This window comes from Drosophila navojoa, chromosome 4 (genome assembly GCF_054131105.1).
Source record: "Drosophila navojoa isolate 15081-1374.11 chromosome 4, UAZ_NAV_1.0, whole genome shotgun sequence".
Classification (NCBI taxonomy): Eukaryota; Metazoa; Arthropoda; class Insecta; order Diptera; family Drosophilidae; genus Drosophila; species Drosophila navojoa.
This window is the reverse complement of record NC_142892.1, coordinates 14,493,251-14,505,496: the sequence shown is the minus strand read 5'-3', so window position 1 is coordinate 14,505,496 and position 12,246 is coordinate 14,493,251. Positions and strand designations below refer to the sequence as shown.

At 35.1% G+C, this 12,246-nt stretch overlaps 1 protein-coding gene across 2 annotated transcripts in view; it reads left to right on the top strand.

Moving 5' to 3' along the window:
• LOC108650827 (receptor-type guanylate cyclase Gyc76C) overlaps positions 1 to 12,246 on the top strand; it is a 37,427-nt gene that overhangs the window by 9,370 nt on the left and 15,811 nt on the right. The window contains exon 2 of one of the 2 annotated variants that reach the window (XM_018100119.3): positions 4,001 to 4,319. The exons of the other annotated variant lie outside the window; for it this stretch is intronic. The gene's annotated coding sequence lies outside the window, so the exon portion shown is untranslated. The remainder of the gene's footprint in view (positions 1 to 4,000; positions 4,320 to 12,246) is intronic. 2 annotated transcript variants of the gene reach the window in all.

Sequence of the window (12,246 nt, the reverse complement as noted above, 5' to 3'; positions counted from 1 at the left end):
ACCCTATAAACTTATGTTAGTCATATTTTTTATAAGATGAAGTTATCTTCGTAATTATAATATAGTTTCTATTGGATTATAAAGTTTAAACTTTAATAATCATTTTTATATGTTTCTTTGAGTTCCTTTAATATTAACAAAACGAAAAACTTTACACCGTCCCTTTAAAATCGAATTAAAATTTATTAAACTCAAGTCCTATCTCTGCGATATCGTCTGTGGAATTTTTCTAAGCAACTGAACTAGCTCCCTCTTTGTTTCATTAATCCTCTCTCTCACTGACCTCTTCTGTCTTTTTAATGCTCTCTCACTCTCTCTCTGTCTTTTCCTTTTTAATCACCTCAGCCCTCTCTCGCTCACCTCATGCTGTCGGCGAACTTCAAACGAATATTAGTTCAACGTGATTCACGATAATTTTAATTATAGTTGTCTATATAATATTCACAATTATAGCAGAATAAATAAACGAATTATAAATGATATTCATGTGTTTGATTTTATTATGTATTTTAGTACATTTAAAGCATTCGACTCGTCTGCTCTCATTTACTATATCATGTATATTCAAATATTATGGCACGTGTGCCACTGTTTCTTGGAATTTTTATGAACAACAGCCAAAAGTTCGCCCACAAACTTTCCATCTGGCGTATTAAAGCCAAATCGAATCGTATGCTCATTATCAACAACAGCAACAGCAACCTCATCATCATCATCATCATCATGATTATCACCTGAGGCATTTTCCTTGGCCACCTTGTTAGCATTAGCTGCTACAACTTGGCCTGGTCTCTGTGCTGAGCGTGGGCGTGTCGCCAACAATTTTAGTGTTTTTCTTTAATAAACAAATAAGTTAGGAGATTGGCCAACGACGCCACAAAGACGGCGACTGAGTCGAAAAGGGTTTTCAGACGACGCCATCTTTTGGGCGGGTCCTATTAACATTAATCGGGTGTGTGTGTGAGAGTGTGCATACCTTTCGATACCACACACACACACACACACACACACACACACACGCACTTAGAATTTACGACTTTGGATCGGTTTTAACAACTGTTTGTTTTGCAATTTTGTGGACACACACACTTTTTCACGCAAAATTTATGAAACACTTATTTTATGGCCTGTTTGTTAAGCATTTAAGTGGGCGTGGATAAAACCAAAGAGGATATCTCTCTCTATATATATGTATGTATTTACATGGAATAGCTGTGCTCTAGAGCTATTTGCAAATTGAATAACTTTGCACATATTCGTATATATTTTAATTTCGTTATTAGTCTGCTGAATTTTTCCTGCAAGGCAAACTTAATTTCTGAAATTAACATTTTTCACGAAGTTTGCACTTGAAAATGTATTTACTGTAGCACAGTTTTCGGGGCTCTCTTTGACCCAGCTGCAATGTTGCTTCATTTCAGCATTTACACTATATTTAATTAGCTTTGCTGTCAGTGGAGGCAATGCGCATTGTCCCTGCCGTCTGCTGTCTGCTGTCTGCCGTCTGCTGTCCGTCGCAGATGCTCTTCTCACTAGTTAAAGGTCAACGATTATGTTGTGCAGTGTAGATTGTTACGTCTGCTTTGATGCTCTATGCATAGCTCTAGCTAAGCTCGATTGAACAATGAGTTACATGGAATTAGATTCCATTCATAATTCCATACCGTGTAAATATTTCGAGTCCAGCTTAAGGGTTATGAGAGTTATTAGAGATATGTTTTAGAAAATGTTGTTAGAAATTCTTGCATAAAATTGAGAAAATCTTAAAATTTACATTGTTAATCATTAGGTATATTAAAACAAATGAAAAACATATTAAATTTACAGGGTATTTCACATGTGTGTTTGTTCATTTCGCTTTACTGCCTAACTGGAATATGTGATAATTTAGCTGTTTGTGCAGCTCATTGGCAGACTCACCTTTAATACACACACACACTCTCCCTCTCCCTCCCACCTCTGCCTGCCTTTCTCCTCACTCTTCTCTTTGCGATTCTCACTGTAAATTTTGCCTTTTAAGCTGCAACTTGATACAATTTACATTGTGGCTTTTGCTTGAAGATGCTGCCCAATTAATCCGCTTTGCAGCTGCTCTTAACTGCGAGAGTCTGCAAGGGAAAGTAAATATATATAAAAAATGAATTAAATAAAATTTAATCGTAACGCTTTGACCATTCCATTGATAGAATTTCTTTTTCCGATTTTTACCTCTTAATTTATTACGCAAAAGTGCTGAAAAAAGGCACCAAAAAAAATTATTAACTGCGTTTTCAATGAAATTTGTGTCGTTTCTTTCCTTCACATGAGTTTTCCAGGTCCCTTTTGCGTTGCCTTTTATACTCGTTCACACAGGGCTAAGAGCGGGCATATTGGGTTTGCGTTGTCTTTGTCTGTTTGAAACATTTTTTTGTTATTGAATTTTAATATATTTTCTTCGCACTATTTAAAAGTTTTCCTTGTTCTCTGCTCAATACAGAGTATTATGCAGCTGGTATACCCGACCTATTATTTATATAATTCAATCAAATATATTTTGGCCGTTCATCTTCCCTTTTTTGGGGGGGACTTTCTGCATAATTAAATGCACTTTATCGACTCGCAGTCGAGTTGATAATTTTATTGTGTCCGCTATTCGCGTTACAGGTGCTGTCTTGGCGGCGCAGTTATTCTCTACCCTGTGCTTAATTAGCAAGTCCGATTATCCTTGCTGGCAGCTTGCATAAGCAACAGGATAATGGGATGTCAACTGCAAAAATAAAAGAGTCTCCATGTGTAGCATTTAAGCGAATTTCACAAACGAATGATTTAGCAACTGCGGCCCACATTTGCGGAGCAGCAGCAGCAGAAGCAGCAGCAGCGGCAGCAACAGCAGCGGCAGATAAAAACTCTACTTAATTGCATAATGCAGAGCAAGGGAAAAGCAAAGGGAAAGCTGCAAGCGAAGGCTGTTGGAAAAACTTCGTTAACCAACAGGACGAGAGATTTATCTGTGAGGCCTGTCGTGCACATCAACCAGATGCAGGGTATTTAAACGAATTTCAATGCTGGAAAACGTTGAATTAAATGAAATGAATTGACTTCAGTCAGTCTGCCACTCTCTTGTACGGGGTATCCTTGAGTTGAGCTGTCGGTGGAAGTTGGGGATTTACTTGTTGACTTGCAGCATTTGTCTGGATGGTTAAACAAGGACTTGTTAAACGTTTTTATGTAACTAACTTGTTAATAGAAAAAGAGCCGTAAAGCGAAAGCGCCGAACGGTATGAATAAATATGTGGGGAAGGGTGAGAGGATGAGAGAAATAGAGAGTGAGATAGAGAGAGGGAGAGAGATGATAGATGTTGAGAGCCAGAAGCTATGAGACTGAGGGTATGACCGAGAGAGAGAGAGAGAGAGAAGCAAAGACAAAGCGAATAGGAAAGAGAAAAAGATAAGTAGATCTAGAGTAATCAAAGGATTGCGAATGGAAAACAACTCAAAAGACTGACAGCTCAATGGGATATATGTTCATGCATAAATAATAAATTTAATAGTTGCCGTTGTGCAGAAATATGCAAATTTTAATTTTAAGCAATTCATATATATAAATCAAATGATTTGCATAATCATTATTGACAGCTTTCAATTATTGTTGCTTACTGGCCATATAAAGGGCAAGCAAGCACTGAAACAATTATTTAATGATGCAGCAAATAAGGTTAAAGCAAATATTGCAATGCGAATCGAAATTTATTCTTCTATGCGTACTCTTTCATAGGGTGCAGTTGACTACAAAATGTGTGACTAAAGTATATATTTAAGATTGAGCTCTGTCAAATAGAAGTTTAACTACGAAGAAGAATATTTTTCTAATTACACAAAGATATTTTAGCATACGATTCATTTACTTAAGTTAATTGCAGAGTATTTGAAATTCTTTAGCAAATTATTTGATTTTATTTGATGTCTTGCAAATGGAATTTTAATCCCGTTTTTTTTTTTCTCTCTCAATTTCGATTTGCAGCTATGGATAAAATAACAAGAGAATTTATTTTCAAACTGGCTTAAAGGTAGCATCTGGGAAAGCAGTAAAAAATAATCAAGACAGCCTGAAAAACAGGGGCAATAATTGTAAGAATTTTTAATAAGAACAGCAGCTGTTGTTATACATATATGCAGCAACAACAACAACAACAACAACAACAGCAACATCATCAACAACAGCAGCAACAGCAGCAGCAACAACAATAACAAACGCAACAACGACGACGACATCAATCGCAGCAACAATAACACGAACTGCACACATAAAATACAGCAAAATATACAACAACAAAAATCGAGTAAGTGTAAACCAAAAGTAATAATAAAAAAAAAAAAATAAATAAAAATCATTTCATTTTTCACTTTTTATTATTTTCATTTGACTCTTATAATTATGAAAAATAAAGAAAACATTTTCCGCTGCACTTATTGTTATTGGAAAATCCGATGAAAATGTAAATTCTGTTTATTATTAATTATTTTTTAATTGTCGATGACTCAAAATGTTAACAAACCGTTTGAGCAGAGCGAGCTTAAGTGCTTAAACACTTTAAACAGAACAGTTAAATATTTTACTTTTTAAAATGAATTTTAAATAGACTTTGGGGTAATTGGATGAGCCTGGAAATTGAAGGAGATATAATCTATTAATGGACTTTGTATGGGAATTTAAGGGACAAATTTATTACTATTACAGATTCTTTTGGGTATAATGGATTGATGGGTTTTCCGGAAAAATTGCCAAACTGATTTTATAAAGTAAATTTTTTATAAAGTAAATTTTAATTGTTGATTATTTTGAAATCTATATAGTATAGGATATTCGATATTTTATATATGTCAAATATTCTACATTAATGTATTATGTAAATCTAATCAGCAAAGGTTAATCTCTTATATCTTATCGACTAAGCCAAAGGAAGTGTACACTTCTTTCCATACAGCCTAAAGACCTATCAAAGAGCAGATAGTCTGGCTTTATAGTGATGTCAAAAATCTAAACTTATTTGACTTTTACAGAGATTCTGCCTGCTAAGGCTATAGCTCTGCACTTTTAGAGGTGTTCCAGCTCTATTCTCCTTTTTGCATATACACACATTCCTTCAAGTAAATTCACTTATGTGAATACAGATTGTAATGCTATAAACTGAATGCAAAATTGGATGCTCTCATCTGATACACATCTCAATATAATCAGCTAAACTCCATTATATCTCACACAAGAGAAACAAAAGGTTATCTAGTTAACAAGAGTGAGCTATTATTTTTCAGCCATAGAATGGCTGCTGGCTTTTGTAGGCTCTGAGTCTCTGTCTCGCTTTCCCTCTCTCTCTCTCTTTCTCTCCCCATATAGAGCCTCTAAATTGCTCTGAAACTGAAGGCTCTGTCGTTTGCTTCCCATGTGCTAATTGTTTGGGCACTTAAACGTAATATAATGAAAGACACGTGCAAAATGCGCAAAGTACAAAACTCGTTCGACTTTTACTGCACGATATCTATGTATGTGCATACATGCATGCACTTATGAGTATGAGTATGGGTGTGTGTGCGTTTGCGTGTGTGTGTGTATCTTAGCGTTGTGATTTTAGTTTTTATGCCGCAGGCAGTTTGCCAAGCAACAAGCTTTAGTTCGAAATTGCATTTTTGGGAAATTTGCCAAGGAGCCGAGTCAAACAAAACGCTGCGATGACTTGAAACTAGCTGCTGAACTGCAATTAGAGTGCAACATGGAGAGAGAGCATGGAAAACATATTACGCATACGCAGTGTATAATGAGTTCGGTGAAAATTGCTTAGCCCAAGTTTATTAATTACGATGCAAAGAGGCAAAGACTAAACACAATTAAATTCCAAGATGCAGGAAGTAGATAAAGCGGCGTATACACTTGGCATTCCTCTCTAGCTCTCTCTTGATCTTGGTGTTAATGAAAGATCAAGATCAGAACTGCACACAGAGTGAAAGAGTGAGGGTGAGGCAGAGAAAGAGAATGAGAGAGAGAGACGGAGAGGGAGAGAGGTAGAGGGTTAGTTGTATACTACGTACAATTGAACTGAGAAGCTGACGACAGCACTAATTCACACATTTCCAACAGAACGAGTATTCTAGTCGACTCATATATAGTATATATTATTTATAGAGACAACCACACACACACACACACACACACTTAGACATACACCTCTGGACATGGAAACCGCAATTTTGTATTTTGCATGATAAATTAATGATAATTTAAAGATAACATTTGTATAAACAATAAATTTGGTGCGCCTTGTCGTTTGTTATTGCTCGTGCTGTTTGCCTTTATTAAAAATAGACCAACACGTTACTCCACAACTGAGATAAATCACACGACATTCAAATCGATTGTCATCAGCCAGTTGCTATTAATATGATAAATAATGGATTAGAAATACAGCAGAAAATAAATAATCCCATGATATAACAGAACAAAATATTTTATTATTTTTGTTAGTTAATCCAATTCCTCTTCTATGCATGATAAATTACATAAGCAGGCAGCTCTAACTAAGCCCTGCTGATTATATTACCTTATTCAAATAATTACAATGATTGTGCGTGAAAGCCTTTGGCAAACGAAAACTAATCACTTTTTGTATTAACTGTAAATAACAAGGCTTAATCTGCCATTGAATTTGTCATTTTGGGCCAATGTTGCTCACATAAAATATTCACCTTGAGTGTAGAATAAACAAAGGATGCGAAACCAAATCATTCAGGCATGATGCACGTTGATGACTAGTGGAAATCAACGCTCTTAAGTAACCAAAGAAATACATCTCAGCTATTCGACTCAATGCCTTAAAAATGGAAGATGAAATGCCTAAAATAATACTATTAATAGTCAAATGTAATGTCTATGACAATGACAATGAAATAAAATTAAATATTACAATTCTTTTAGAGCATGCATTATAATAATTAATGATAGCTTCAATGTAAATAATAATATTCATAAAATAAATCATGTCAAGTTCTTTCTCATATTAAATATTAATCATTTGGTGGGTCTCATTAACTCCAGCCAATTGAGTTTCTAATTGATAATGGGCTCAGTTTTTGGCCCAAAAGTTTTCGTTAGCACAGCATGAAACCCAAGAACCGTTAAGCTATTGGAATTATCCGGCAGCTAAGGTTTTTTTTGTTGGCGTTTTTGATTGATGATGTGGCGCCAAGTTGTACATCATGCGCGTCTCTGGTGTGAGAGCTGACGCCTTTTGGTGTGCAATTAAAATGCCATCGATATGAATTCGAAAATAATAACAGCAGCAACAACAACTTAACATATGAATAAAAAACCAACAATAACAAAAACAGAAACGAAAAAAAAAGAGAAAAAAACAATGTCAAACACTTGATAACTGCCTGAAGATAACCAAATCGATTCGTGTCGACAAACAATATAACAATCATATATAATATACATACATACATCTGTATATATATTATGTACAGTTGCTTGTGCTCGTTTAATAATATAATCACTTGAAAATGCCATTTATAAGAGCTGGTAACACTCGCAAGATCTCTTCAAGTGCCAAAATTTGACGTTTAATTGTTGTTTAACAAATTCTGGTTAACATACAATTTCGTATACCCTTGCCAAGGTAATTTTAATGATATAAGAAATGTATTTGTTAAATTGAATATTTATAAAGTATTCTAATATATCATAAATCATTAAACTATTCTCACAAATATATAAAATAGTATTTTTATATAATATATATTCATCTGTGGTATTCTATCTTCTTTAGGGTATTTCTCTTCAGCAACATTTCCGCATTTCATGACTCGTCTGATTTTTTTTCTGTTCAGCGTGAATAATGAGACACAATGACTGTTAGAGCCAAATTAATAATTAGGTGTGCTAATAAGCGGCTCTTGAAGTGTTTCCATTGTATTGGCCAGCTTGCGGCTATCAAAACTTGATAGATTTGCGGTTAATGGCCCCATGGCTCATGTTACGTTTTGCTTATGTTTTGAATGCCCGGCGGACGGTCAAGCGCGCGGTCAATTGACTTCCACATGCTGTCCAAATAAATCCATACAGAATCAGTCTATGACCAGGGGCTATGAATTGTGTTAACCCCGTAACGGCAGTTGATTGAAAGTGAAATTGAATTGTGGCGGATGTGGTGGGAGAGGCGACTGAAAAATACCCTGTAAGGGCTGGAATTTCTATATATATGAATATAAATCATAAATTCATCGTAAGCATCAATTTTAATTATTGCCAGCTACTATAAATAAGAATAATACATATTCATATATATTTAAATATTCACAGTTCATTTAAAATTCCATTAAAAGCTCAATTGTTTTTTGATAGTCGCCATAAGCCAGCAAATAATTTGTTGATTGGCCGCAAATGAAATGGAAATCAACGCTATGAAATCTAAGCCTTAAAGCCGTGTGCATTGATTGGTTTATCAGGAATCTCGTTATATATACATATATATAACTTTATATGTATATCGAAAGCGCAAGTCTTTTTTGCAGGTGGGCAAACAATAAAAACAATCATTTATCATGAAATGCCAAGAGTTTTTTTTATTCTGGTTTTTGTGTTTTTAGTTATTTGTTGTGGCTGCTTTGAGCGGCTTTTCGGCTAGTTGAATTGCTCTGCGGACTCTGTTAGCCGCCTCGTTGGCTGAGCACGTTTCGAGCTCATCTTTTGGGTTTCGTTATATTCTTTTTATGGGTGAACCCCCCTGTAAGTGCTTATGGTAAACGTCGAGGCCTTTTAATTAATGCTTTTTCGCTTTCTAAAAAAAAGGAAGAAACGAATCCAAGTGGCATAGTGGAAGCTGAGAAATACCCTATGCGTAACTTGGACTGAATATAGAAAATATTTGAGAATGATTTTTATATAAAATAAAATGTGTATATGCTAAAATATTCTTTGTAATGAGATCTATTTCGCATTACTTCTGGTTACTAATTCCAGAATCATTATTTTCAGAAAAATATATATGATCTTTAGGTATTTTTTTAAATTCCCAGCATAGAGAAAATTATTAAATATATATAAATTTTAATTTCTATGTTATCAATAAAAAACAAAATATATATACATATTTAAGACATTTTCCAATAAATTTTCACTACATCAACTTTAAGGTATTTGATTCTAAGAAATCTTTTGCTGTCTATAAATACCTTCAAGCTAAGATTAATAATACAAATGAAATGAAATGTGCTAGCACATAGGCTGTAATTATATGTATATCCCTTAAATTTCACGGTATTCCTGCCATGAACTGATTTCAATAGGGATTAAATATAAATTCCTCAAATGCCCAATTCCGATTTCTATAGTCCATTGAGCTGCTACAGGGTATTCAGTGGAAAAAAAAGAATGAATTTAGTCGTCGCGTGGACAGACAGTGACTAATACATTCTTTTTTTTTTCACTGAAGCAACATTTAATATGTTAGCTATGTTTTTTTTCTTGTGTTTTCTTTTTGGTGTGTGCGTCGCTTTTGCACATTTTAACTGAATCAACGTGGGGGGTTAATTAAGTTTATGCGTAGAGAGCGCCAGAGCGTAGTGGCCAATCAGTTTGATCCCAACCTCCCGCGTGCTGAGCAAACAAATTGCACTAATTTGCGTCTTATTATTTAATAACTAAATAAATAGACAAAAGCCGCCAACTTACGACGAGAGCAATTAACCCGTTTTTTGTGCGAACACTTGGCTGGCGCATTGTGCGCAATTATTTTATGGTCCTTAGCACTCCCACTGCCATTGCCACCATTCGTCCCATATCCTTCAGGCGTAGCACATTTTTCACATTTCCAATTAGGAACAATCAATGTCAGAGCGAGACGATGGGCGTGTGCACCGCACCATATCAAGTGCTGTTCCCTTGACACACCTTGACCTTTAAGGCGAGGTCTCAATCGGCTTTCCCCTCCCCTTTCACTTCATCTACATGCATCTTTTTCACTGTTGAGTGCTCCAGCAGCAGTTCGACATCATCAACATTCAGTTTTTGACAAAACATTTCACATAAAATCAATGGATGAGTTTCTTTGCTGTTGTCAAAGATCTTTCTAGCTAGATTTTCTGCACTAATTGGATATCAAATACCTTGATATCTAGCAGTAAAAGGTGAGCAGAGAACAGTGCTTGTTGCTTGCAGAAATTAATTAATATTAAGTTGGATTACTTTATAATTGATAATTTGTTCATTTGTTTGTTTACTTATTCTATTATGTGTTTTCAATTGCGAATGCCTAATCTAGCTTAGTTCTCTGCTCCAACAGGCCATAGGCAATTTGTTTATTTACTGTTTTTTTGTGGCTTAACAAAATTCGAACAGGCCATAAATTACAACAAGAATGGCAAATTCATGGAGCTGCCTCTCCATTTAGGGATTTCCAACTTGACGCAGAGACAGCATAAGACTCGATATATTCAATAAATTTTGGAGTGCATAAAAAAAGCAATTTAAATTTACTTTTTGTTGAATTGATTTCTTGGAAATAGATAAGGGGAATTTACATTTGCGAAAGCTGGCTTGGGTTTGAGATTGGAACGGGTATTTAAGTGGAGAGTTGTTAATATAGAAGTGATGTAAAGCTGATTTACAGTTATGCCTTATATAGGCATAGATGTATCGAAAAGTCAGCTCTACAGAGACTATTCTCTACTCATCCAATCTCTCATAAAACTCTTATATTACAATGGGATTTAAGGTAAATTATTTATGTATTTTTTAACTTTTCTTTGCTCCGGAATATTTAACCAAATTCTATATCTTTTAACAGACTTATCTTTAGCTCTTTTCCAACTGTTTGTAATTGATTAACATCACTCTGACATAGCAGCTTTTGGCAAGGGGAACTGTCATGTCATGTCATTTAGTCGATCCCATTTATATATACACGCATATATGTACATATATCACATGAGTTCCAACCCATTTTTTGTTGTTTTTTGCAACTTGTTGAGTTGCTGTTGTTTAATACCATGTGCGTTGGCCATTAAACCATAAATTTTTATTTATTGCCAACGATTTTAGTGCACCCTGCGTGGCTATAAAAAAAAACAAATGGGGCTAACAAGGGGTATTTGATGAGGTATACAAAAATGAGCAGCTGAATATAGATTTTAATTATTATTTATGTATCATTTTAATTATGTGTGGCAGATGTAAAGGGCAACCGCTCGTCGAGCAGCTTAAGCTAGCTAACGCTCATTGGAATCTGCATTTACATTATAGGGTAAGTGCTAGTCGAGCAGCTCAGCTTAGCTGGCGCCCACTCAAATAATGATGTGCTGACTGATAGCACCGCAGAACATTTTGGCTACAGCCAAATGCATTATGGCCATGTTTATTTATGCGAACTGCAATAAATGAGCAAGGCACAACGATAGAGAGAGAGAGAGGGGAAGATAGAGTAGGAGAGAGAGAGAGAGAGAGGGATGTAAGAAAAACTTGCGGCTTTAATTGGCTCGTATTGCGTGCACTATTTATAAAAATAAATAAAATACTGTGAAAAATATTTTTTTTAGATTGTATATAGGTATATTTACGTTAAAAATAACGGAACTGTTAACTGCGGATACGTAGCGTTGATAATGATAAGGCCGACACCCAAAGCGAACCAAGCTATGTATTTTGCTTTGTTTTGATGCTTTGGCGCTTGACATTCATACGAATTCGATTTCTATTTATAGCCCCACCGGATAGGCTCATTAATAAAACACATGTATGACCACTCGAATTATTAATTAAAATTTCAAAGTGAATTTTAATTCAAGCTCTCGCTTTTTCTGTGCTCTTCGATTATGGGGGTATATACGGTTTGTTATTAAGGAATGTTGTGAAAGGGGTTCAAGTCTTTAAGGCATGAAAAGTTTAATGGGACTCAAGATCTTGAACTGATCTGTTTTTTGCAAAACATATGTGGAACTGCTGCTTGGCAGAGAAATCGGAGTATATACTAGTTTGTCCTTGCCCACTTTAAGTCCTCCAGTTTATCGGTTTTTCTCTCTATTAACCATATATATATACATATATCTAAATATATGTCAGACCTTCAGCTCGGCTCAGGATTCAGGGTATCAGCGCGTCGAACACTCCGCTCTAGAGCATTCTTACTTGTTTGTCGCCTGATTTCATGCGATACGAACTGAAACAAATTCAATCAAAAGATGCAAAACGAAATAATCAATTCCGAAAAATATATATAT